Source organism: Platalea leucorodia (genome assembly GCF_965183815.1).
Source record: "Platalea leucorodia genome assembly, chromosome: 5".
Classification (NCBI taxonomy): domain Eukaryota; kingdom Metazoa; phylum Chordata; class Aves; order Pelecaniformes; family Threskiornithidae; genus Platalea; species Platalea leucorodia.
Window position 1 is genome coordinate 62932725 of NC_138827.1, and position 27588 is coordinate 62960312.

The following is a 27588-nucleotide window of genomic DNA, read 5'->3' on the forward strand; positions in this document are numbered from 1 at the left end:
GGCAAGAGAAAGGCGACTACACTGCTCATAAATGGTGCCACTCCAGGCTTTCAAACGCCTGCACAAATTAAAATGAAATTTTAAGTATGTTATGGCACTGCGTGGCTCTGGCAGAATAGTTCAATGCCACTTTAGGATCTCAAGTGGGCTGGTGGAACAAGACCGCAAGACTTTGGATGTGTCAGTCTCTCCAGTAAAGCTAACGCTAGATACCCCAAAGCCTGAAATCCCACGTGCAGAGGGATGCTTTCCTGAAAACATCTGCTGCGAGAGGGGCTGTGGTAGAAGTTGGGAGGGGAGAAGTCATCCGAGATGAATGATCCTTTCTCATCTTTACCAGCAATTGCACTCCATCATCCTTTCAAAACCTCCGACGTAAATAAACGCACTGCTATATCCTGTCTCTGGTTCTCCTCCATTTCCCTGGCTCCTCTCCTGCCAGACATCCCCTTAATCCCTCCACACCTGGGGAAGCACAGGAAGGGTTGGGGGGACACAGCATTGGCAGATGACTGCTCTCTTGCTCTCACTCAAGTGCCTTCCCGATGAAGTCCTTTTCATTAGCATCACTGCCCCCCACCCCAACAGGAACTTTCTGTCCCCAAACTCCATCCATCCTCTTTCCAAAACACGGAAAGCAGAAGGGGGCAGCGGGAACAAGAAGGCTGGTTGCTCATATTTGTCCTCACTATGGCAAATATCACGCTCAGATTCAGCTTGGTGAATACCAGCTGGCCACGCGTGGGCTGCCTGGGGCCACTTCATGCCATAAAATATCCCAGAGCTGTCAGAGTAACACTTCTAATTTTGACATGGTGAAACATCAGCTCTGGAGGAGCTTTGCAGGGCCCGGCGGTGCGTGCACTACCAGACTGCTTTGTATCCCCACGCACAGCCAGTCCTGCCCTCCCCTGCTTGCGCAGCCCTTATAGCTCAGCATCTATAGCTCATGCAGGATGCACAGCTCCTGCGAGCGCAGCCGGGGCTGCTGCAAGTCCCCATTGCACGGCCAATGCTGCCACCCTAATGCAAAGCGAAGAATATATCCACCAGGCAGCGAGCCTCCGTCCCCGGCCCTGCACCCCTGCCACGCAGCCCGGTGGGGTACCTGCGGAGCCCATCAGGGGACCAGGCTGGGGGCATGGAGCTGGGGGATGCTTTATCCACTGATTTTCAGAGATTCAAGAATAGGCACGATCAGCCTCCCGCAAGGCACCGGAGTTTATCAGAAAGCCATCCCAGCCTGGGAAAATGGATGCACAGCGCTATAGGTGCGGCCCTCGCTGATGGAGAGCGGGGAGAAGAGAGGCCACTTGCCCTTCTCAGACCCTGCATGGTCAAATGAAGAAATGATTTCTTATATGCTCTTTCTCACAGTCATATGATGTGAAAAATCAGTAAAAGAAACCTTAAAAGAGTATCCGGCAGAGCGTTAAAGTGATGGAAAAAGACTTGGCACTGTCATTTTTAGCCATCTTAAGGCATTAGGCAACATGAATATTTTAAGAAAACATAGAAATGTGCAGAATAGCTAAAATAAATGCTCTTTCCTATTAGCTTAATATTTTCTCCGTGTGAATCTTTCGCTAATTTCTCCTCCAATGAAAGCTTGCTCCCAAAAGCAGCCGGAGAGGCTGTTGGGCGGGCCTGCTCCCGTTAGGAAAATGGCAATGCTGACATCTACTGTCGGCAGCGCAGCATCGCCTGCGCCCTCCGCCCGCAGGTGGGCTCGCCTCCGCCCGGCCTGTGGCACCAGGCCAGCTGGGGGCAAGCACGCACAGCCATGGGCTAGGGAAATGTCACCGATGCCCTGCTGTTACAGCCCCAGACAACGGTCTGAAGTGCAAATATTTATAGAGGGCTGCATTGCACCGATCTCATTTTTGTTATGGGCTAAGGTACCTTCAAAATACAAATACTCAGTGCAGGTAAACATTTGCTTTCTTTAGGAGACCCGCAGGACTTTTATGCGTTAATTCTCTCCCCCTTCTAGATTTATTTTCTCTGTTAAGTTTTACACTGTTCCTTTCATCCAATTAGTACTAAAATCTTCTTTTTTTCGTCATGGAGCAGATAGGAAATATGTTTTATTTCCTGCAGCAAGAAAGAATAAACCGCCCCCAAAAAAGCCTTAAAGATTACAAATTAAACTTATAACGTGTGTGCTTCTCTGCGGCGTTTGAACGCTGCACCTCTGATAACATTTAAGTGACCTTCAGGAGCTCCTCGTGTACGTTATAGGAACCATCCATGGGGGGAGGAACAAACCTTGAAGCTGCAAACCAAATGCAATACTGAGAGACACTGGCAATTAATAGACACAGAGAAATTGGGTATGGCTGTGCATACATGAGGGAGGAGACGCAGAATCCACCCTTTCCATACACGGCAGAGCACGCAAAGTGGCTTTCAGTTGTGCGTGAAAAAGTTGCAAAAGTTTATTGGAAGATGAGTTGTTCCTAATTACATTTTTTAAGCATGCCCTTATTGGAGCATTCCCAATTGTAAGCAATTAATTAGTTTCTTTATAAACTGGTACTACCGCCATTCCCGCTAGCACCTCCTCGACACATTATGCACAACACGCAGCTATTGGTGCAAAGTACAACGCACTTCTGAAATGATCCTGCTATTGCTGACGTATTTCATCAAAAATCACTTAAAAATAACAGAAGCTTGGTGCTTATTTTTCCTCTCACATCTTTATCAATATTCAGAGCTAGTGTGCATGAGGCCCAGCTGTGGTGCATTGGTATGAAACTATGTAAGATCAACACCTGATGAGCATTTTAACTATAATACAAGGTGTATTTAAGCAGGGGTGATGGTTTTGGTGAGGCTCTTGAGAGGAAGGCAGCAGCTGAGCTGGTTAGAAATTGTCTGATGAAAGACTTCATCAAGAAGAGAAACTCCTCAGACCGGTTGGTGGTGGTGGGGCTCTGTGGTATGCTGGAGAGCTTGAGCCAAGCCCTTCTGTTGCTCAATTTGGGCTCAGATCTCCTTCCTGCTGTCTTTAGCGTTGGCTAATTTGGAGGAGCAATGTTTTTTTTCCCCCCTGCTTCAACAATGTTGCATTCTCCTTAGAAAGGGGGGACCTCAGAAAAAGCCCCCTTTTTTGCAGGATAGAAAAATGGTATCTCACTGAGCTGTTATCTATCCTTGTGTTTATATTGCAACACCATCTGCCTCCTGCAACATATTTGCTGTACATATGTACCACAAAGAGCTATTTGCTTGATAGATGGATGCAAGAAGACCAGTGAGGTTGTGGTGCTGCCTCTGTCCTAGTTGTTTCTTTGTGGTTAGCTCAGACTTTCTCTTTGCAGGGGGCTCACGTGTCCCTCCTGCACAAGAGTGCAATGTCTCTGGTGATAATGCTCATTTGTCTTAGGGAAACATTTACAGACTGTTACTAGGGTGGAGGACTTTATGCTCTGGGCACTGAGCACAGAAGAGGCCCCAGGTAAGTGGCAGGGAGGGAGGAGGAAGGACTGCATGAGCCACCAATGTGGGGCCTGGCAGTCTGTGGGATCCTGGGGGCCACCGGCCACCCTGGCACCACTCAGCAATGGGGACCTGAGGTAACACATTGTCATCTTGGCTGAAGTTCCTTGGGGAAAGAAGGGGTTTGGACAGTTTCCAGGAACCTCCAGCCCTTTCCCTGCAGTACAGGCGGTCCCACCTGCAATCCCTAAGCTAGGGAAGACTAGGGCTTGTGTGGAAAAGCTACTTTGAGGGAGAGGCAGTCCTTTCCAACACAATAATAAAATAAAATACAGCTGTCTTTAAATGGAAAGAGGAAGAAAGCATAGAGAGCAATGCTCTTCTGCCCTAATTCAGAGTATTCAGCCCTACCTGCATGCCAGGGTGCTAAAACCAGTGGTGCATCAGCAGAGCGAAGACAATGTGGTGCTGGACTGGGGCTGGCTGCTCTAAGCCTGGTACCTCCATGGGTTTTGGGTGCACCTACAACTGGCATCTTCGAACTTTACTAACATTTAGGGAGAGGTAGGGGAAAGTATTTTGAAGCAATGATATAATCCCACTCTCTTTTTTCAGTGTATGAGGTAATGAACATCTTTAGTGCTTAAAGGTGCTGTGAGAAGCTGCAGGGCATGTGTGAATGCCAACATTTTATAGAAGGGGTGGTTTTACTGCCAGCAGACTTTAAAAAAAAAAAAAACCCTGCAGTTTATATTAATAAGACTGGATGTTATTGCGTGTCAGGAGTTATTGTGATTTATAAAGTACTTCTTACTTGGTGTGTAATGAAAACACTTGGCTCTCGGTCCCAGTCACTAACGGGAGATGATAGTAGCTTTATCTGCAATAGCCAACTTGACCTGGAACCCTCTGTCATTTTTAATGATATTTTAGTGCTGCCTTTTGCTTTCACCTGAGCTTAGGGTAGCCTCAACTTTTCTAATGTGAATAAATAATAGAATTCTCTTTATAAAAGAAGGAATTTAAGAGAAAAGGGAGACAACTGCACTGTTTGGTATTAATGCCCCAAACAGCACTGCTCCATGAGTGTAAGTCCTCATTGTGTAACGCTGCAAAGTTGGTCCTTTAATAACATGCTCTGCTTGCTGTTCTCAAGCCTCTCATTCAGGACTATTATTCTTCTGTTGAGAATTTGACACATTAAAGATACTAAAAATATAACAGGGGAAAGGGGTGGAGATGGGTGTAAGCAGATGGATGGGTCCAGAGCTAAATAATTATTCCCAAGTGTGCTTCTTCAAAAAACCACCCTGTATTTAACACCAAAAGTGTATTACTGCGGAATAGCTGTGAGTGGGGAATAGACACTTTCAGAAGAGGACTCCTCAGGACCATGCTGGATTATTCTTTGCCCCAAAAGCATGTGCGTGTGTATAAATTTTAAAAAGCAAGAAAGCCAACATGCACAGGGCTACCTTTGCTACTCCCCTGTTCAGCTGTTCTTTAAATGATTAGGTAAGGTATGGGTATAGCTTGATAACTGGGGATCACTAGCCCTGCAAAGGTAGGGGTGGCTCCTAAGATAATGCCTTCCCTTGTTGGCTCCTGTCATGATAATACAACCCAGTATAAAACTTCCTACCTGTGCATCATCTTTGCCATTATGAGCTATTTCAGTATAGTCCTGTGGCATCCCTAGGGTTAGAGCAAGTGGGAATTACTGGGAAGGAAAAGAGCTCAGCAAACTCCCTGAGTGGGGAAAGGTGTCAGAAATAGCTCCAGCCTGAGCAAAGCCCCAGTGCACACTAGTGCTGCACTGGATCCATCTAGCTGCAGGGAAAGTTTGATTTAAAAAAAAAAAAAATCAGAAGCAGCTAATGTATCCTGCTGATTTAAATGCAACAAAGCTCCTGGGAGCAGCAGGAAAGCTGGGCACAGTGGCCCCCTTCTGCAGAGCTGCGGTTCCTCGCTGCGCGTGCTGCATGTGGATACAGGGCTGCAGGTACTGGGGAAACCTTGCCCTTGCCTGTCCCGCTGCGCCTGTGGTGGCCTGCACGCTGCCTGCAAGAAGGCTGGCCCACCTGGCAGGGAGCCAGCAAGCAGTATCACGCTTGGGCTGCTTCTAAGTTGGATGCTGGAAACAGGTACAATATAACTCTTTTTCCAGGTGTAGGGAAAAGAGCTTGCCACCTGGGGGGCTGAAAAATCTCAAATACCCAGAAATGTGGTCATTTTTGGCAGTGAAGATGGGTGATGTCACCTGATCTGCTTTGGGCCTCTTGTCTTGTCCCTGAGCAAGGCTGGCCCCATCCAGCCCCACTTGGCATGGAAAAAGCTCCCATCAGCCTCTTGCTGAATTTCTACACTTGTAAAAACCCCATAAGCTATTTCACCAGCAGCTGGGGCATGTGATAGGGCCAAATCAAGAACCTGGAAAAACCCGGGTGAAAGGAATTGCTACTAGATATATTGTCATTGTACTTGGCAATCCAGTCTTTTTGGCTGTGCTTATTTTATAACTAAATGCAAGACTAGGTCCAAGGCAGAAATATGATGTAAAAGGAGAATAAAGATAAAATACACTTAATTTTAGGTGACAAATGCTGTCCTCCTTTGAGATAGGAAGGTGTGTTAGGAAAACGGCAAGGAATAGTATTCTGTAGAATCACTGTAGCAGCCACGAGAGCCGAGTACAAGGGATGGTACAATTACCTTAGAAAATGGCAAATATTTTACAGGCAGCCTCCCTCTGAAATGCGGGTGGAGAATGACCACAGATGCTTACAGGAGACTTAATTGTCCTTGCCAGCAAGGCTCATTATCCATACATAAACATATGTGCTGCTTCTTAACAGCAAAGTGCATTTTTTCAAGAGAATATTTTAAATCTGAACTGCTTGAGTGTCAAATTAGTTGAGTCTGGCTTTGTTTTAATTACACCAGCCATTGGATTGTGTGGGAGGATGAGGGATGTGCTACTTTTGTAGGCAGAAGAAGATATGTTTGCAAAATTACTACATATAAAACATTGCTCTGTCATTCAGCATTGCCACAGGAGCGATGTCAGAGGTCAGTAATGAGTCTTAATGCCTATTTCAGTGGGTTTTTGCTCAGGGCTTCAGTCAGGGTCACCTTTTTAAGAGGTTTCTGCCTCTCATTAAGTTGAAACTATGTAAAGTGAGAGCTGCACCTTGGGTCTGTTGCCCTACACCTCCCGCAGTCCCTTATACCAGAGCAGGCAGGTGGAAAACACAGCCAGGTTGGACTAATAACTTTTTAAAATCCTCATTCTGCATTTGTGTAAAGCACTGGAGAGCCAGACCCCAGGGAAGCAGGCAATTTCCTGCAGGTATTTAACAAGGTGTGGCAGGAAAATGGGGAGAGTGCAGCAGCTCTGGAGGCAGAATTGCCAACAAAGTGGTTTTCTCTCCTCAGGCTCCATTTATAACCAGCTTGCTGGTGATGAAGATGAGGCCCAGGTACTTCAAAGCATGTATAATGTTGGGAGTGGGCTCAGAAAGAGCAGCCTTTGAAGTGTGAACTGAAGAATAGTGGGTTGGGCATGGGATGAGTGGGGAGAGCATCCTGACAAGTGGAACAGGTTGGGTGAAAGGAGGGAGGGATTTTTTTTTTTTTTTTTTTTTTTTTTGCCAAGCTATCATATTGATGTTAACCAGGAGACCTGTTCACATCTCTTCAGCTTGGTCAGATTTTTCAAATAATAAAGTTAACTGTGGCAGTAATCAAACTGCTGGATATTGTAATGGGTCAAGTATAATTGAAACATGCCAGAATGCAGCTACTGTCAGATGGTGCTCGATGAACAAGAGGGTTGTCATGGGCTGGTGTTCACTCCCCCCTTTTCGTGGGCAGGAATGAACAAAACCCACTTCAGCAAGTGAGCTGGGCTTGGCTGGGCACGATACCCCAAGCTTGCTGAGCTCAGACAGTCCTGCACTTCACAGAAAATTAAATAAAATCACCAGGGTTATTTTGCATGTACCCCAGTCCTTGGTGAAGTGCCCTGAAGGTCCCACCACTGTAGCTCAGCAGTGCAAAGGGACACTGCTAACATACAACTTCTGCTGTCTCCCCACAGCCTGAGCATGGCATTTCTAAAGCACAACTTGTGATTTTATTTTTTTTTATTTCCTAGGACTGAAAAAGATGCCCAGGACAGCACAGATGCTTGTCGGCATGAGATGCATCCTTGCATCTCCTATGAGTGGATGGCAGATTTTGAGCATGTTGTTGGGGCATCTTACTTTTTCTAATAGCCAACTCATTACATTTGAGTGTGGATTTTGGGGGATGATGAAAGCCAAAGTTACAATGCCAAAAGCCTTTTAAAAGTCCATCTGTCCTCGCACTGTAAACTTAGCAGGAAAAGCTCTGAGCGTGTGGGAATGGAAACCCAATGCCTGCAGCAAGCCTCTCTCAGCTCATACCATTTGTGAATAAAGGTTAATAATGTTTGAAACTCTTAAAACTCAGGGTTCAGTCTACAGTCCTTAGGCAAAAAAATCCCTTTAAGGATTAATTCAGGATTTCCCTTGTCAGAGCAAGGCTGTGAACTGAGGCTCTGCAGCTCCTGAGTGCTGCTTCCAAAATCTCAAGTCACTTGGTACTCATCGTATCAAAATCAGGAGAGGAAAATATATGAGTGATGGCTGTTCCTTCTAAATCAGTACTGAAGCAGGGAGTCCTGCCTGCTTGTACCAAATAAAACATCATGTTGGTAGGGCTGCTCTTTGATGAGCAGTTCCAGCTATAGCCAGTGTCGGACTCCCTGCACAGCAGGAAAACAAGTAGTGCACTTTGTTCTATCTCTTACCAAGAACAGCAAACCAATATGTACAATCAAGCCCAGGTATTAAAAAAAGAAAACCCACAACAAAGCTGAAGTATAACTGACCAAGCAGCAAGAGATTAAAAACTGGAGAAAGACATAATCCCCACCTCTCTTCTTGCTAATGTTTCAGCATTTAGGGCTCATGTTCTCACTTTTCCCAGCTGAAGGTGCTCAGCTTTCACTTTTTTCGACCTCCTCAACTACCATGAGCCTTTACTCACAAAAAAAAGAGATTTCTAACTCTAACAGGATGCCAAGGTGATGTCCCAAGACTGAGACTGCAGTCACAAGCCCAAGCAATGCTAACACACGAATGAAACGGGGACAAAACAAACCAGACAATTACAAGAACACTCAACATATTTATATCTCCTTCCTCATTAGTAAGACCCGAAAAAAGGCACAAACCCACAGAAGAAAATCCTCTAGTGAATAGGGGGCATGAATAGCAAGCATACCTGAGCCCCACTGGCTATTCCTGCTCCTGCAGAGGGAGCGATGACTACAACCCTACAGCATGGTTGTAGCTCAAAGGAGCTTGGGGCAGATGAGTGGGGACACAGGACTGGAGGAGCACCTGAGGACAAGGGGTGCTACCAACATCTTGCCCTTGTTTGGATTCCAAAACCTCCAGTATTTGGCTTTTCCCCTGTATTCAAAAACTATGAGCTAAATCCTGCAGAAACTGTCAGTGGTTTTAAAGAAAAGCACCCCAAACCAGGATTTTTCATTGATCTGGTTTTTGTTTTCTTTCTGGGTTTTTGAGCCCGGTAAGTGTTGCTGAATCAGGATTTTCCATAACCATGAGCGCTACAAATTTGCCTCTGAAAAACTATGAAATCACTTGGGGTACTGACAAGAAGCCTGGTGATGGAGCAACTTTGGGATTTGGCTGCAGCTGAAGGTGGTCACATTAATAGCTTTCAATTACCATCAGCTACAACCTGAAGTCTGGAGCTTGTTAAGGGAAGAGTATTTTTGGTTTAAAAGCTCCCTGCACCCCACTTAAGAGCATCCTGAGTGAAGGAAGGAGAAGTTTAAGCTCTTGGCCATGTGTAGTTGTGAAGCTGCTTGGTGAGTCCTGTTGCATTTATCCTTTGGGGAATTTGGAGGTCTGTTCTCCAGCTGGTCCTCTGTGCCTGTGATAGTTTTGCAAGCCTGGTCCTGGGTGTACCTGGCGGCTGCTGCCCAAAGTACGTGGGGTCTGTCTCTTACAACGTGGCCTGAGTCCTAACTCTGTCCTCCAGCAGTGAGCAGAGTATAAATAAGGAAAATAATATTCCTTGTTTGTACTGGTTTGGATTTTTTTTCTCCTACCTTGCTTGCTTGTAAAGAGACAACTTGCCCCATGTGCCCAGCTTTCTGCAGCAGAGTGCTCACAGAGCCCAATCTCAGCCCAGTCATAGTCTGGGTAGAAAAGCTTCACTTATGCTAACAAGGTCATAAATCCTCTCCAGTCCTACACTGGGCTGATTGCTGTTCTGAGGAGTTTGCTCAGAGCCTCTGAAATCGCTGGAGTCTTCCACTGTGTGTAGATCAAAGGGAGCAGCTCTCTGTGATAAAGGTAGGAGCTATCAGGATGTCAACAAATAAATTGGATTTCTGGCTAAACTGTCAGAGCTCGTGTCTGAACACAGGGTGGGTGACAGCCAGGCACTATTATTATTATTATGGAAAACATCATATCTGAGATGATATCCCCTGACCCTGTTCTCCCAGGTGCTATACACACCAAAAACGTCTCTAGCTTGAGGATATTTCTGCTTAAGCAGGGTTACGTGGGGAGGAAAGGAATTGCTCCAGGTTACATGACAGCTCAGGGCAGAGCTAAGGATAGACATGGGCTTTGCCAGTTGTTGTACTAGCAGAGCTTGCACGTAGTTCCCACAACAGGAGCGGGCTGCCAGCTCTCATATCGCCTGTGCAAGGGAGGTACATCTTGTAGAAATAATCAACAGTTTCTCTTTTCACCTATTCTTGCTCACTTTCCTATTTCCCAGGGGACTTCTGAAAATCCTGATGCTGTAGCGTTCGTACACATGGGGCAGGCTTCCTCTAACGTTTGGTTTCATCCTGCTGAACCTATCTTGCGTGTGGGCTGCTTCCCCTGCTCTCCTCCTGCACGCCTTCCCAGGGAGCTCAGGCTGCAGCTGGAGACCTCTGCACCACCTCTAGGCGTGCTGCCTGAAAGGGCTTTGCCAAAGTTTCATGTATGAATTTTCTGCCATTAAGGTCTTCTTCATTTTCACTTAGCTGAATTATTGTGAAAATCTAAATTTAGTAAGAGAAGAGCCTCAAAAGTGTCGACTTCTGTGCACAGGGAGAGAGATTGCTGCTTCTTCTAAGGCTTTCCTAAAAAGTGCACATTGCGGAAGGAAAACCCATGCAACCGAGGCTGGCAGTTGGCAAAGCAGCTGCCTGCTTGGCTCCTCTCTTTGCTGTTTTCGGGATGCTCAGGTGCTCTTTCAGGGCACACCAACGAGCTTTCCATTGCCGGCAAGCCTGCAAAGAAGGATGCTCTGTGTGGGTGAATATTTTATTTTCTTTCCCCCACTCCCGCCCCAGCCAGAGCCTCGGCACAACTGCTGGATCTCCTACGTTGCCATCTGACTGCAGCGCGTGCCTTGCGCGGTGCTTGGCACCCGCAGAAGGGTGCCTCAGGCATGGCTTTTAGCGAGGAACCATGAAATCTCTGCGCTGTGCTAGGGATGCGGTGCGGCAGCATGCAGCCAGCCCTGGGTTCACGTGTGCGATATCTATCCTGGGGCTTTTTGCCCCGGTGGCCTAATGGGGAGCTCCTCTCTGCAGAGAAGACAGCAGGCAAAGGAAAGCCAAAATTCATTAGCTAGCTTGCTTTCAGTAACTTAGGGGGGATATCATCATCGTTTTACCTCTTGCTTATTTTTGAACCCCTTCCTTATTTTGTCATTGCAATTGCATAACATGCATCACTTCCCTTCCTCCCTTAAAGAAGTTGCTTTAAAAATCATCACTTTTTCTTTTTTTTTTCATTCAAGTAATGGCATAATGGCAAAAGGAGGTTCTCTCGTTACTGAAGTGTACTTGTTGGTTAATTGTATGCATGTGTACTTCTGAATTTGTGCAGAGGGCTGTGATAATCCCCCAATCTGCTGTAAAAGCCAGCCTGGTCTCCCTGTCCTCTCTCCTGTGGGCAGCTTGTGGCAGCCTGAAGTTTAAATAGGTGAGGATGGCTGGGGCCTCTCAGGGATTAGGACATTTAAGTGTTTTGCCTTAATACTAGGAAAGGCGTCGGGGTGGGGAGGAAGTATGATTAATTAACTGACCGAGATAATGAATACATATCCAGCTTCAGGCCTGCAGGAAGGGTACCGGAGTCAATGGAAAGAGCCACATGAGGTTTGGCAGATGTTAACCCTGCACTTCACCTGCTCAGTTGGCACTGGGATGAGGATGCACATAGGGTCTAAAGGCCTGGTTAAGGGATCTTGCAGACTTGGGGGAGACTGATTTGGTTTAATGCCCAAATGTCCCTGGCCTGTGGACCCAGCCGTTAAATAACAGTGGTAAAGCTATCCTCTGCTCCATCAGTGAGGCTATGAGAAATGTAGTGGACTTATGCCTTTTATAGCTGAAATAGTAGGAAGAAGCCATCCCAACTCTTTTAGAGCATCAGGGCTTAGGGCGTTTTCTGCTCCTGGTGAGAAGAGGCTTCTTGCACAGGGCAGAGCCTGTTCCTGCCTGACCCCAGCATGCCTGGGGCAGCGGATGAGGATGCTGAGCTTCTCCAGGTGCCTTTGGGGAAAATGCTGCCAGGCTTGGGATCTGCCAAGCCTTCCCTGTGGGTAGACTGGAGGTGAAAAACAAGTGGGTTTGTTCCACACTGAACATGCCCACGTCTTGTCACACAAATGTGCAGCACAGATGAAAACAAAAAACAAGCTACAGATGGACACTGGCAACCTGTCGCTAAGCGCAAGCCTCTAAATTCAAAATAAACATAATGCAGCAGCTAGCGTCTTCTGAATGGGATCTGCCGAATTTCCATTGCAGATATTGTAATGTCCTGATTGTCGTTCACAACCAGGACTTAATTTCAACTCAAAATTTCATCCGTGTGTAAAATAACTTCCTGGATGGGTCATAAATTCTCATAGTCGTTATTGGTGCTGCAGTTGAGTGTCTGAGTCCCGGTGAGGTATAAGGCCCCCAGGGAATTGTAGCAGTCTTGGTCAGAAGAAACTGTTGAGGATGACTGGATCTGTCCTGAGACTTGCAGATGCTGCTTAGGTCACCCCTGGGAAGTTTCTCTAATCTTAGAAAACACTAATCACAAAGACACCACAGTCTCCATGGGCAATTCATCTACTCCCATGCCTCTGTCCCCCTGCCACTAGAAAGTTTTTTCCTGAACACCTCTCCTAGCTCTCCTCCGCGGCAGGTGGCACCTCTTGCTTGCCCTGTCCTGTGCTGAACGAGCCCAGGGGAGGAGGTGACTCTCCCCAGGAGGTCTGGCAGGCTGCATGTGAGAGAAGTAGCCAAAGGAAACCAAGCAAATACTGTTCTTGACATATATAAAGCAGTCCTGGCTAAACAGGGTCATTTCTGGAGGGCAGGAGCTGAGGGCTGCCCAGGGAGGCGGCAGTGAAGGCATTTCTCTAGAGCTACAGCTCCTCTGGGCTGGCTCCCACGCAAAATTCTTTCTGGAGGCACTTAAGAGGTTTTAATTCAAGCTGCTCACTGGTGCCAAGGCTTTCTTCTCCTACCCAAGAAGATAAGAGCAGCTGCGCTTGGCCAGACCGGAGCTCCCTCTTGCCTGGTATTTCGTCTTTAGCTGAGATCAGAGGTGGCTGTGAGGAGGGGAAGGCAGGCGCTTTCCCTCGCCTAACCTCCTCGCGTCGTGTGGCCATGGCTCCCAGAGCACCAGAAACCCCTGTGCCCACTTCTCCCTGAAAGGGGCTCGTAAACGGGCACAGGGAAATCAAGGGCCAAACTGCAGAGAAAGGTTTTGGGTTTTTTTGTGGGTTTTTTTTTGGTTTTGTGTGGTGGTTTGTTGTTTTTTTGGTTTTTTTTTTTTTTTTTTTTTTTGTTGAGTGTGGTGCAGTCCCTGCAAAGTTCACTGAGCTCCAAGTAATTAATCATGGAGTACATGTATTTGTGTGTGTGCCCAGAGTAATTAACTGAAGTGAAACACATGTATTTCCAATCTTACATGCTGTGGTTAAGATAGAAATGAAGATGACCGTCAAATTGAATTATTTCTTTACTAACAAGGCTCAGGGACATTTCGACAGCTATGTAATTAATTTTAATTGTGCATATGAGTGACTCCTATCAGGGTTTCAAGTGAGATACTGCATCTGTATCCCACGAGGAAGGCCATAACTATTAGTGTATAGGAAGGTATATGGAGAGTGAAGTTTTGGTGACCTATTTTCCTTTCACATCTGAAAATTTTCAAGCTGATGAAAATAGAGAAGCTCCTCCAAAGAATGTCCCTCTTCACCAACAGACTGAAGAAAGGATCTTTGCACATCAATATACAACTTAATGTTTTATACTTTTTTTATACAAAAAGAGACTGAAAACAGAATTAATGCTCTGGTCCTCCAAGTATTTTCTCAAATGCCACGACTGACACCAGCCACTCCATGGTGAACATCTGTGAGGTCCTCACATCTCACTGTTATTCATGTTCCTCTCACTTTGGTTAGTTGGGGTTTATTACCCAATATCTGCTCATTTAGGTGGTGTGTAGCCTCCAGGTATGTCAAGGAGTTTCTTTAGTACATTAATATGCGCACAGAGAGCAAGTCATAGCATAGGGAGGACTTCTGTAGCCATAGAAGGACTGTATTCTGTTCTTCTCTCTGCCATTAAGTTGCTGAAAAACTTGGACAAAGACAGCAGCAGCTTGACAGCTTTCCGTGCTGTTAAAAGGCGCATCGTTCTTAGGTCTCTGCAGCATCATGTAGGGGTGCTCCGAAGTCTTTGTCGGACAGAAGTTATTAATGACAAATTACAGACTGGGTCGGGGAATGCTGAAATGGGAAACTCAGGCAAAGCAAAGCAAATCCTTTGCTCCTCTCCCTGTGTTGTGAAGTAGGCACAGCCTCTCTGTGTGACACACAATTTTTAGTTATAGCTGCATCGTAATTTAACATTAAACATTTTTCAAAGGGCTAAGTGTTAAAGCACAAAGCAGAGTTACAAAGTATAACCTTTATCATTACCATTGTGGGGAAAATATTTACGCTGTCTTAGCTTTCGTTTGCTGATGAAATACCATCTAGTGGCATTGGGGGGAAAAAAAACCAAAACAAAGCAACCAAACAAACAAAAACAAAAACCAAACTATGCTACGTTTTAATTGCAGCCTGGCTTTTGATCCGATGTGTATTTTGAAGGAGGAAAAAAAAAAGAGGAGGAGAGAGAGAAATGTGGCTTTGTGTGTATTCTGTGTTACATTATTATTCAGTAAGCCTTAAATCACAAAAGCTCTTACAGGAAGATTCATTATCGCATTAAGCACGAGATAGGGAGGGGATGCCTTGCTGGCAGTCACAGACAATATGTTGCTGTTTTACTTTGTTTGGGTTGGTTCCCCCCTCCCCTTTGGGGGCCGCGTGCTCTAGAGAAACAGTTTAAGACACAGTAGGATGGAAAAAAAAAAAAAAAAAGAAGAAAGGCAGAAAGAGGCAAGTGACCGCAGTGCAAAGCGCTGTTTCGGCAGGCTGGAGGTTTCTAACGGCTCCCCTCTGACTTCAAACACCTCCCCAGCCTGCAGCGAGCCCTCGCGTGCAACTTTGCAGCCTGATAAGCATCACCAGTGAGAGATGCTGCGGTACCCAGCATCCCCCTGCGGTACCCAGTCTCACCCCATGGGCATCTCCTCGTCCCCCCGCGGAGCTGGGCTCTCCAGCCCTGCACCAGGGATTTCCACCTTCTCTACTTCTCTGCAATGCTGTATTTTCTCACCCAGTGTTTTCTTCTCCTGCCCTCTGAAAGCTTTTCTTATGTTCCCCAGGGAGCTGGGCACTGTGGGGTGATGGGGAGGGTGATGGCCCAGCTCTGTCAGGGAAAGGACCTTCTGGAAATAACCAAAAAATATTTGCAGAGCACCCAGATCTCCGTGTTGCAAGTAACAGGGAAATGAACGGATTTTCTTCTCCAAATTGCTGATTTACAGTGGCTCAGCTTGCAGGTGACCAATCTGAGCCAGCAGAGAGAAAAAAAAGAGCCGAGATTTTGGAAAACGCTCAACACCTGACAGGAGGCAGGTTTCAGGCGCATCGTATGGGATGCTCACTAATGAATAGCCTGGCAAGCAGGGTTTTAAAACAAAAAAACAGTGTAGGCCATGTTCTCAAAGTGATGATACATTAAAAAAAAAAAAAATGATATTAAAGTCCATTTATTCTGCTTTGAAAACTAAAATCCATGCAACAGAGGCCCTGCCTGGATTGTTCTTTTGGTTACAAAACCCTCATTCTTCCTGCAAGGGAATTCCGCAGTTTCAAGACTGACTGGTTCCTTAATTTGTTTCTTTAAAATAAAAAATAAAAAAAAAAAAAACCACAAAGATACATCACTTGCACGTTACATTTTATTGATGTTACTGTAAAATACATATTTGCTTGCATTCCTAATTGGGGAAGCACAGATGGCAGTGGCTTCTGCTAGAGTGATATGCTCTTTAAAATATCTGGTAACATTACAACAAAGTATAGTCATTAAAATGAGCGTCTGCAAGTGCCGCAGGAGTTTTGTTCTCAGGAGCAAGGCGCTCCCCTGTTTTAAGGAGGGAGTGCTTCGTTTAACCCATCCCTGGGCTGGTACCTGGCATGGCGGGATAAATCCAGCACAGCGGGATAAATCCGGCACAGTTTGCCTGAGCACGGTGCTGCCGAAACTGCTTGCTTGAGGGCAAGTTTATCCTTTCTGCAGGGAGGCGTTTGTAAGGGGGGTGATGGGCCTGCAGGGTCTGGAGCTGGTAGAAGTCATAGATAAATTTATTTTGGTGTTGTGTTCCCTGTGCACAGTGTGCGCAATAAAAGGGGAACTAAGGAGCAACGACTGCCTCCTTGAAAACACGTTGGTGCTTATGGTGTCTTGAGGACTTGGCTCGTGGAAGGATAGCACTGCCTTGAAAGAAAAAATAAGAAAGGAAAAAAAAGAAAAAAAGGTAGCATTGGATGCAGGTCGTTCATCTTCTTCAGAAGATTGTTTTAATTCTCTCTTCTCATCCAAATCAAGCTGTCACGAGCAACCGCAGAGCAAGTGAGCAGCATTTTGCAGAGCGCTTGCAATGTGTTGGCAGCAAGCAGCGAGCACACGCTGGGAGGGAGGGAGGGAGGGGGAAGCTCTTTCAGTCATTTCATTTTAGAAGCAGTTTTGCGAGGAAGCCACCGCCGGGTATCCTATGCTCTTTGATATGGTCCTCTCCCCCCCTGTAGCTCCCTGCCCCGGAAAGCTCGCCGCGACCAGGATGTTTTACCGCCGACACCTCAGCCCCTCTGGTTTGGGGACAGCTCTGCATGTATCAGTGCCCTTACGCCCTCCCTTACGTTAGGAGGGTTAAAATACTAACAGCTCGTCAGGAGCTGGAGTTTCATTAACTTTATGTTTTAAGAGGCTCCACTCCAGCCACGTGTTCGCGTGCGTACCTGGTGTTACTGGGTTTCCAGTCTCTGATGAGGCTGATCGCATGCCTGGCTTCTTACTTGCAAAGTCCCTGTCCCCATCGGCGTTGTTGTTTTTGGGTGCCTTCCCGAGCCTTCCCGGAGCTGCGTGGGTCAGGGGGGACAGCAGAGCCCCCTCCCACAGCCAGGCTGCCAGCAGGCGTTATGAGACACTCAGAGCCATCAGCCTCTTCAGTTTTAATTAGAAACCTTAACTATCCAGCTCACAGAGCCGTGCAGTTACGAGGGCCTCCGTATTGTGATTTGCTGTAGAAATTAAGGTTGGCTGGTAAAAATCCAGGCCTTTGGCGCAAGAGGGAGTGAGCAGCATGGTGGCAAGGTACAGAAAGCATACATCCCCTCCCTGCCTGCTCTGCTCCCCTTTGCTGGAATGGAAAAGGTTGCTATAGGATGGTATACAACGGCTATAGGGTCATTATGCACCTTCTAATGGCAAGATTGCCCTTTGTTCGGTTGTAGCAGGATTGAACAAGCCATAGGGAACGCCATGGATGTAAATAAGTCTCGTTGTGTAACACGAAGTGGGATTTACTAATGAGTTGGAGTTTTTCCCCCCCAACTATTTGTGGGTTGAATTTATTAGGTGTGTGAGGATTTGGGGGAGAGGGAGAAAAGCAGGCAGGTGAAGCCCTAGGGAAGGATTTCCCTCACAGCAGCACACCTTCACGTTTGCATTTTGGAGAGGGACACGTTTCCAGTGCCCAGGACTGGGGAAGGTGGGCCAGCTGACCCTCTCTGAGCTTCGTATCAGCTGTCGATGTGCTGCTAAGAAAGAGGCAGCCGGGAAAGAAGATGCCTCTGGCTCCCTGCTCTCCCGGGCAGCATTCCCTGTGGGGCACTGGTGCCCTGCTGGAAGGACGGGGGACTTTGGGGGAGCGCCCCAGCAGCGTTTAAGCGCATTTCGTGTGGAGCAGGTAAGCAGCCGTAGTCGCACACAGCATTGGTTTTGTCTAAGGTATCGATACACCTCCAGCCAGGCGGATGCAGGGGGAGGAGGGCAGGAGAGAGGGGGGCGAGGTACCAGCTGCGTTATTAAGCCTGATCCCAAACCCTTTGAAGTCAATAGAAAAATTATCCTCGACTTTGATACGCTTTGGATTGGGCCTTTTAAGTCATGTGAAAGACATTTGTGTTATTAAAACAGCAGCAGCAGAACACTGTCGGTTACATCTGCTTTTATTTTTTAATGGCAATGGTAGGTTTAGCCTTGGGCACTATCTGAGACTCATAAATAACCCATGTCAAGTGTAACACACCTACTGAACAGCCACAGAAGACAGAGGACTTGGCTGTTTATCTCCCTGCATTTTTCAGTAACGAGCCACTTGTACATTAGGAGGGGTAGATGTCCTCTAGCATTCATTAATAAAGCATCCTTAAACAGCCAGGCTTCTCCTTGATCATGCAGGGCTAATGCGATAAATATCTTCTTTCCACACTCTCCTGACAACTGAAAGACAGGAATGCAGTCTAACTTACAACGTCAGTTGTGCAAGAATATTACAGGACTTATTTCTTGTATGCATGTGTCACGGCTAGGAACGGCACCCACTTGCTGCCGGGATAATGAAGCAAAGCAGGGAGGCTTTCTGAAAAAGCCTTCCCAGTACAGCACCGGCGTCACCCCCAATGGTTATGGGATAGTGTGAAACCCCATGGGAAATCCAGGATTGCGGATCTAAACATTATTCTAGAGGTGCCCACACGGACGTGCTATGCAAGCTCCAGCCCGCTCGGTCACCAAGGTGGAGCTGATGAAGGTCAGATGCCACCATCAAAATACCTTAGGGACCACCAATCACTGTCAGGAGTCAAACTGGGCCTGAACTATCTGAATCTGTTCATCACTGCTTTCATCCAGTGTTTGACTTTGTTTCCCAATGGTTCATTCCAGCAGGAAGGCCTTATACAAATATATATCACTGTCCACACTGATAATGTGTAGGTACCACCCATGCAGCCATTGACCTACGGCACTGGTGTGTCCCACAGCAGCCGTGGAGAAGCATTGGTTTAACTCGGGTGGCGCAGAATCACACTGGAGACTCCATTTTTAGACCATCGCATCACTTGCAGCACGCCAGTCCTTGAAAACCCTACACGGGTGTGAGCTTGCATTTGTTTTTTTGCTTAACTAACGTGTTTTATTTACTTCCACCTCTTTCTGAGCAGGCGGGTGTCTCGTCCGAGCCCTCCCGTCTTTGGAGAGGAGACAGGGCCAGACTCAGCTGCTGTGAGTGCTGTGCATAGATATTTTTTTCTCCTTTTTTTCCTTCTCTCTTCCCACCTCTACCACCTGCTAATGACTGAGGAGGGCTATACCGTTCCTGAACGGCCCAGTAGCTCCAGGGCTGACACTGCTGGGTAGTGTCTTTCCTCCTGTTTTATTCTGTCGATTTAACAGTGAGGCAAAGCCAGGGCTTCCCATTTAGGACATTTAAGATATTTGGTAGGGAACAGGTCTGCAACGAGCGGTGTTTGCAGTTAAAACAGCAGGATTACTGGGGACGCCTGGTCTAGAGCAGCCTGAAACGCTGATCCAAAGAGGGTTTGTTTCTAAGCTATTTAACCCCTTAAAAGTAGAAAAAATTAGGTCAACCATGAAAGGGAATTTAATAAATGCAGCTCATACATAAATATTTGCTTCTGCTACCAAGTGCCTGATTCCTCTAGTTTCTCTCGTTAAAGAGGAATACCCATGGGACACTCAAGTTTAAAACCGTTTCTGTTTCCAAAGCTTTTTAAAGACCTTATGTCCATGCAGTCTGTATCGCCCTGGGGCAGGGAGAGGGGCCAGAAGGGACCTGCATATGCAGAAGCAGCTGTTGAACAGCTCTCCTCCTCCCTGCGTAGGGGTGCAGAGCAGAACTCCCTCCCTTCAAAAAGTTGTTACCTGTTTTCTTACCCTCCCTGCACCCTGACCTGGCAGCAAGTTGAGGTGTGTAAGGCTTTCCCCCCACTTTGGGAGCAGACAGACCCCATCCTCAGGGCAGCAAAATTCATGGAGTACAGTGAAATAGCGTCTCTGGAGCTGTGAGCGTATTTCCAGGCCGCCCTGCCGCAGAAAGGGCGAGCCGAAGGACGGCTTACGGCAGGAGGACACCCGCAGCTCTTCCCTCTGCTGCACTTTCATGTGTGTGACTTGGGCTACAAGAGCCAAAACAGGACGGAGCAGGCAGGGCTTCAGGCAGGAGGCTGCTTTAGGGGAGTGTGAATTAATCCCCCTCTTTAACCCCTGTTTAAATGGTCACAGGCTGGAGGGTATTTTAAAAGAAGCTAAAAGGCAGGCACTTCGCTGCCTTATCCCTATGGCTTTGGATTTTCAAAGGAATTTGAGTATGCAGAAAGATTTTTACTCCACAGAGGCAACGCGTTCTCAGCAGGCTCCTTTTCTTATGCCGTCTTTTCATCTCCCTGATCCCTTTCTCCCCATCGCTGAGCCACATGTCTTTCCTGAAGCCAAAGCCTCTGTTTAAAAAAAAAAAAAAAAAAAAAAAGACAGTTCGAGCATTCAACCTGTGTTTTCCTCACTGAGATTCAGACGTGCAAGTGACAGTAGTTTTCAGCAGAAACCTTAGAGAAAAAGTGTTAATTGCTGAAGATTTGGGGTTTGGTTTTGCTAACCACAAATGCAAGTGGAAACAGCCTCATAGGATACAGTTGCGCTGAAAGCTGGCAGGTGTTAAATAGCACACCCAGAGCTTCAGCATCCTCCGGCTCCGCACCTTTGTGGTGGTTTCTGACTAATAGGCACCAACTTCATTTTTACCTTTGAGGAGCCTTGGCAGATACTCACTGAACCCTCTCTTTCCCCTGGGGCTCAAGCCACACTAAGTTAAAACCTTAGTTAAACCCTCGGAGGCATAGTCCGTCCCACAAACCAATGTATCAAACGGGGCTGCTCCAACAACATCTTAAAAGCAGCTTTCCACTCTCTTGCATGTGGGCAGAAACCCCGAATCCTAATGACATCTATATGAAATTGTATCTTTCATGTCGAGCAGTTTCCATCCAAGACATTGAACTGAAATTTTATTTTGATGTGCGAAGTGTACCTGAGGTTATTTCTTATAGGGCAGGAGACGGTTGCTTCCAGCCATCGAGAAGCAACCACGAGATGGTTGCTCCCATGTTCAGAAAACAGATCTTACTCAAAGACCATTTAAACATCTCCATTCTCCCCCCAGCCTCCTCTTTCCAGCCCTGATCTTTTTCACAGGTAGGAACAAAAGTTTGTTTGCTGACTTGCTGTATTTCTAGCACCAGATGCCCCAGTGGGACATCTGCACATGTGCCAGTTGGGAGAGCCAAAGCCTGGACCTGCTTTGGTTTTACAAAACAGGGCTGTGGGCTCTAGCACACGCACATGATCCTGTCTCTAGACTACACATTTATGATCCTGTGTGTGTGCAACAGGGCTTTTTTAGTACAAGAAGTTGGTTACTGGGCTTTTCAAGATCAGGAATACTCTAAGTTTTCCTTTTAACTTCTAAAAAAAAATGGGACATCCAGGAAACTCCTGATTTTGCCAAATCTCACAGCATTTTTGCTTATATGAAGAGGGTTTTAAATGAGAGCTTTTTCTAGCCCTCCTGCTTCCAGCTGAAAGGCCGAGCATGGGACCTGCATGTGTGCCGAAAGCCCAGACAGGAGTGGTAGCAAGGACCAGGGCCACAAACTGAAGATGCATTTTCAGGTGGGTGAAGGGAGAACCATCTCTCCCCAGCCCTGGTGATTCAGAGTGCTGCTAGTCCAAACGCAATCAAACCAGCATTAAATCTAGGAAAACTATATTGGGTAGAGGTCACCTCATCCCCCCCGGCACGGTGCAGAGGAGATGTGGCCAAGGCTCTGCAAGCGGAGGCAATGCCAGCACACAGGCCATGGTGCCATGAGTAAGGAAGGGGCTGTGTGCTCCTTCTGCCTGTCTCAGATACGAAAACAGCTCCTTAAATGCAGCTTTTCCCATCCAATGCCTCATCCTGCCCCATATCTCTCATCTCCTCGCCCTTCCCCCTGCACACCTGCCTCCCTCTCTCTGGTTGGTTCCTTCCTCTGCCCATGGGGAGATGCCCGCGTGCCGTGCTGGGGGCCAAGGGACACCCCAACTGCACGGTGTCTCCCCTTCCCTCTCTCCACCAGCCCCCAACCCCCTGAGTGCCCCTGGCAGCATTTTGGCCATGTTTGATGGAAGGGTAACCACCGTCAGAACAAGCTGCACCCTCAGTTTTCATGACTGGGAGCAGGTGGGGAGAGAGGAAGCACCCAGGTGGGTGTCTGCTCTCCACCAGCACATCTGGAGCCCACAGCTGGCAAGCACGGCCACAGCTTGCCCTGCCCTCAAATGGAGGTGGCTCTTCCATGCAGAGAAAACCTTTTTGGGGGAAAGAGTGAGAAATGAAGGAAGCACAAGAAATACATGGAGGCTTGGAGAGGGTGATGAGGGGGTGGTGTAGCCGGAGCGGGGCAGCTGGGGAAGCCACCACCTCCTGTTTCTTTTCAACCCTTTGCAGTCAGGCTGGTTGCCCCCGAGCTCAGGGGTAACTGGTAGCTCACCCAGCCCTCTCCTTTCGAAGGACCCTTTGGGACCAGTTTTTCACGCCATGTCCAATATGCTCCTTTGAGACTGGTCTTGGGCAGACCTTCTGCAGGAGCCTGGACAATAGCTTCCCCTGTAGAAACCTTTCCCAAACCCTGACAGCATGATTCCCTCCTTCTCCCTGCTTGCCCTTGGTTGTGCCCCTTCGATGCCGCAGCACTCAAACCCCGCCTCGGGGGTGTCGGAGCCCAAACCCCGCAGGTATTTTGGGCTGTGCATCTCTGGCCCCGCCATGGCCTCCCCCTGACCGTGGGGACATGCGGTACCTCTTGGGGCTGCCTGTATCTGAGTCCAGCAGTAGGTGATTAAGCATCGACTACTGCATGGCCCAGCCGAATTCAGGCTCTAAACAAAATTAGACTCTTAAAATGCTGTGGGAGGGGAAGAGGTGAGTATTTTGCAGGGGCTGTTAGTACAGCATTTTTGCGCTGGTAATATTTTTTTCTTATTTTATAAAACTCAAAACTGAGAACTGGATTTTATCAAAATGTCCTTTTTTGCACACCTGGTAAGAGGGAGGAAAAGAGGTTTGTTTTTTTTTACCTGCAGAATGTACAGGAATTAAAATATCTCTACAGATCTTAAAATCCTTATTACTCCTGCATTCACTTAGAAGCCAATGATGAGCAGAGTTTAATTTTAAAGCCCTCGTTCTGCGCCTTTGAAACAAACACTCTCTTCCTTCTGATAAATGATTAAAGTACCAGCAATTTATTTTTTAAAGGAAAAGATCACAGGAATTTCTCCACACCCTGACTCAGGTATAAATTTGTCCTTTCTGAGGTGATACTCCTGTACTTTAACCATCGTATACTTCCCACCCTAGTAACACAGGGAACAAAAAAGATGTTGCCCCGAAATAATATATGTAGTGACAAAGAAATTGTGGCTTTAGTAGTTTTCCTGATGTGCTTGATATACCAATTTCCAACAGTGACTTTGTGACATTGATTCCAGTAACAGTGAATTTGGCTTTTCGGGGTTTTTTTGTGTGTGCTTTGGCTTTTAAAAAAGTTATTACAACCAATGTTATGGACAAACTTGAAGGTATAAGATTTTATTCTTCCTCTGCCACCACAGATAATGAAGTTTTATCAACTCCCTTTTATTATAGTAATCTAAAACTGTATCCTGTAATAGGGTCATAAAAATTTAATGAAACTCAATGCAGTATGAATAAAAAAAAGAGAGAAAGAGGGGCTTTAGGGTGGACAAATGGAGAACAAAAGGGAATCCAAGTAGCTCAGGTGTCTCTAGTCCAGAGCCTCAGCAAACGATGCTCCTCCATCCTCATCTCCATGCTGGCATGTAGCCTGGGCACTCTTGCTTAATTCCCATTAGTGGGATTTTGCCCTGGGTTTAAACTTTACCATACCCAAAGTGATGTGCTGAAATGCAGCCCTGATCTTTATGATTTTTTGGGTTTTTCCTACCGTTTAAACCCTTTCTGGTATGTTCTGTGGGGCCTTTTAATGTATTGTTTCATTGCATACTTAAAACGAAGGGGATGTTAATTACTCTGACAGCAGGAAAAGCATAAATACTGCCTAACTGACATTCACCGGTGCATTTCAAAGAGCAGATGTATATTACTACAGCATGGCAGTTATGTTAACTCTGTGCAATGACAATAGGAAAAACTGATAATAAACATCAAACTCATCTGCCTTTTACCACAGAAAAAAAGAAAGTTCAAGTGTAGTGGAAAGTTTTGGGGGTTGTTTTGTAAATTACCCCTCTCTTTCCTGCTCTAAAACCTTTTGCTGGGGAAAGTTTTCAGGCTGGAGAAGACAGCAAGCAGCCTACCTGCTCCCTTATTCTGGTTTTGCGAGAGGCGCTTGTGACCCTGGTTTCCTCTTGCACGGGGGTTTTACCAGGATACGTTGTGAGGACGGTGAAGAGTTTGGGAAGGATGGATGCTGTACACAGATGGATCTGGAGAGCACTAGGGGCTAAGTTAGTGGAAAGATGCGGAGCGTGTTTTGCTCTGGAAGGGTTCAAAGAGATTCCCTGCGAACGCATGCAACTGCAAAGGCAACTTCTGCGGTGCAATGCTTTATCATCTGCTCTCAATCCACCAAAAATGCATGCCTAAAAATATCTGTTACTAATTTTCAGGAGGCAGCCTATTGTAAATGATAAGGTATATTCCCTCACTGGGAAGTAGCTGATATTAGACAAAATATGATAACCTGGCCTGTTATCAAAATATGATAAAATGGCCTTTCCCATGCCAAAATTGGTTTATAGTGTCCTAAAACAAACAGGCATATGTAGGGGTAGGAGTTTATGTATCACTTTGGTTTTCTTACTGGCAAACATAAAGATGGCCAGAAATATCATAGTTCATTTTGTGTAAGGGCTCGTTGGTGGGAACCACTTGCGCCCGGCAACGTGAACCTCAGTTTGTGCGGGCGGTAAAATACGCAGAGAAAAAATGATGTGGAATGCCCTGATATTTGTGACTGTGGCCTTGGTTTCATTTGTTAAACATGGTGGCAAGAAATCATTGAATATTGGAAACTTGATCAGAATAAGGCAAATAATATTCTTCCTTCATTATTCTCCATGTGTTCTCCTTTCTGGGGACTTCTTGTTTCTGTCCTCTCTTCAGTCTGTTGCCTCACTTGCAGCTGTGGACTAAAAGCAAGAATACAGATTAAAACTAGCTGAAAATTTTTAATCAAAAAATGCTTAACAGAAAATTTGAATTTTAACTAAAAAAAAAATTGGCAGTGAAATAATTTCCATTCACTGTGCTGTTTTTTTTTCTTGAGAAAACAGAAGACCCCAAATCCAGAAATATGTTTCGAAAAGTAGAAAATTTAAGTTTGGGGTGGACATTTTTCAAGTTTGACTGTCAGAAATGAAAATGGAGGAAAAAAACCAACAGTTTGAGGTTTTGATGGAAAACATTCTACCAAATTGCACATTTTTCAATCTGTTGAGGTAAACTGTAAAGGACAGGTCTTCAGGTACAATAAACTTGCATAGCTATTTTTTTTTTTTCTATTTCTCCTATTCTGAACTAATGATCTTGACAAATTTATAGTAATTTGTACTAAATTCTAGCTTTCCCCTATTTTTTTGATCTTACTATGCATGGTGTAGATTGTGGCCCAAAAGGACTAATGTGATTTTGAGAGCAATGTGATAGAAATTTTATTCTTCATCTACATAGGTTTCCCTTTAGGTATATCACAGGTGGGCTTTTTCTTTCCCCCCTTTGTTTTAGTGAAAATGGAGAACATCATTGTGAAAAGGGAAGCTTTAAAAATAACGTGTGATCTGGAAGCGTGAGTGCATAAATTATCAGAGCCAACTTTCGAAATATGCATTTGCAAGTGTTACAATCAGACACATTTCCGAAAGTAAACTGTAGTAGTTGTAAGATAAATGGCTCCCCAGAGGAAAGCAATAAATAGTATAGCCACACGCTTACTACGCCGCGGCTGTGTATTTCCATTATTTATGAAAAGGTAGAAAGCAAGCTACAGTTCCAGAAAACTCTTTGATCAGTGTATTTATTTTTCAAATACCTTTAAAAATGATATTACAAAACCCAAAACAGAAGAGTCATTGAAAGACTGGAAATTGGCTATGGATTTTAAATATGTACGAGGGGCAAAAAATTGGGATGAGTACACAATTTCCCTTGAAACCTCTCCCTGATATCCATGATACTGCAAAAAATTATTAGACCACTGGAAACCAACTCTTCTTCTGCATCTTATGTTGCCATTTCTTTCTCTGTCCTTGCTTCTTGTATATGTGGATTATAACATCTTTGAGCCTTTTTGTTCTGTGACAGCCATGGGAGACTCTTACAGAAAATATTAAGTACTGTTAATGTGTGTGGAGGGTAACTTAGGTTGGAAGGAAAACCTATGGAGCTCATCTAGTTCAACCTCCTGATGAAAAAAAAGGGCTAACTTCAAATGAAGATATTGGTTTAAGTGCTTTGTTGGATTGAGACCTAAACCTGAAAATTGAAAGAAAAAAGTCTACATGTTTCATGCAGCTGAAAGGAAGGCTGAAAGACCGGGGGGGGGGGGAAAAACAAACAAACAAACAAACAAAAAACGCAGCCACATCTGCAGTTCTTAGTTATCCAAGTAAAAAACAAGCAGTTGTGTCACAACAGAAACATAGCTGGTAAAATCATGGAAATACTTGTGAGTCTATAAACAAGTTTGCATTGAAAACACTGTTAAAACTGGCTCTTGGGATTTCCTCCCTGAATTCACATCACTTATGGAAAGTGTCTGGGTTGCATGTCTAGACTGGATGTCCAGATCTCCATATAGATTTTGAGATATCTTGGTGAAAGTATGGGAAGTCAGAAGAGCTGTTAGCCCTTGACTTTTTTCATGGTTTCAGTGCCTTGAAGTTCTTATTTTATACCAAACCCTCAGCCAACAAGTAAGCATATATAAACTTACAGTAACATATGGGGTATGTGATTAGTCATTACCCAGCAGCACAAATTTGCTGGGTATCATTTACATCTGTGTATGATCCCACTGAAAAATATTTATCGACGTCTTTGAAGGGTCTCCACGTTGTCTCTCTCTGAGCGATGTCTCAGCATCCAAACCTTCAAATGTGTCAGTGTCAGTTTGCAAAGGGCTCCCGTGTGCTTTTCAGAAGTGTCCTCAAATAATTTGTTGCTATGTAGGAAAGACTACCGTTTCCGGCGCTGCAGATACATCGCTCAGTATTGATATGAGAAGACGGAAACACGGGTGGTAAGATACCAGCCTCACAGTTTACGGCACAATGAAGAGGTCTCACTAGGATGCAGCAGAGTGGATGTGATGTCTAGTTTTAAAGAATCAAAAATTAGTAAGATCAGGGTTGTACATCAACACCATACGCTTAATATGGACTTGGGAATTTGCAAAGCAGAGACACCCCGCTATAACTCACATCCAAACAGGACTGGGCTTTCAGAACGATGACCTGATATCATGGGAGGGCGCCGGGACTCGGTGTTCAAACATGTCCACAAA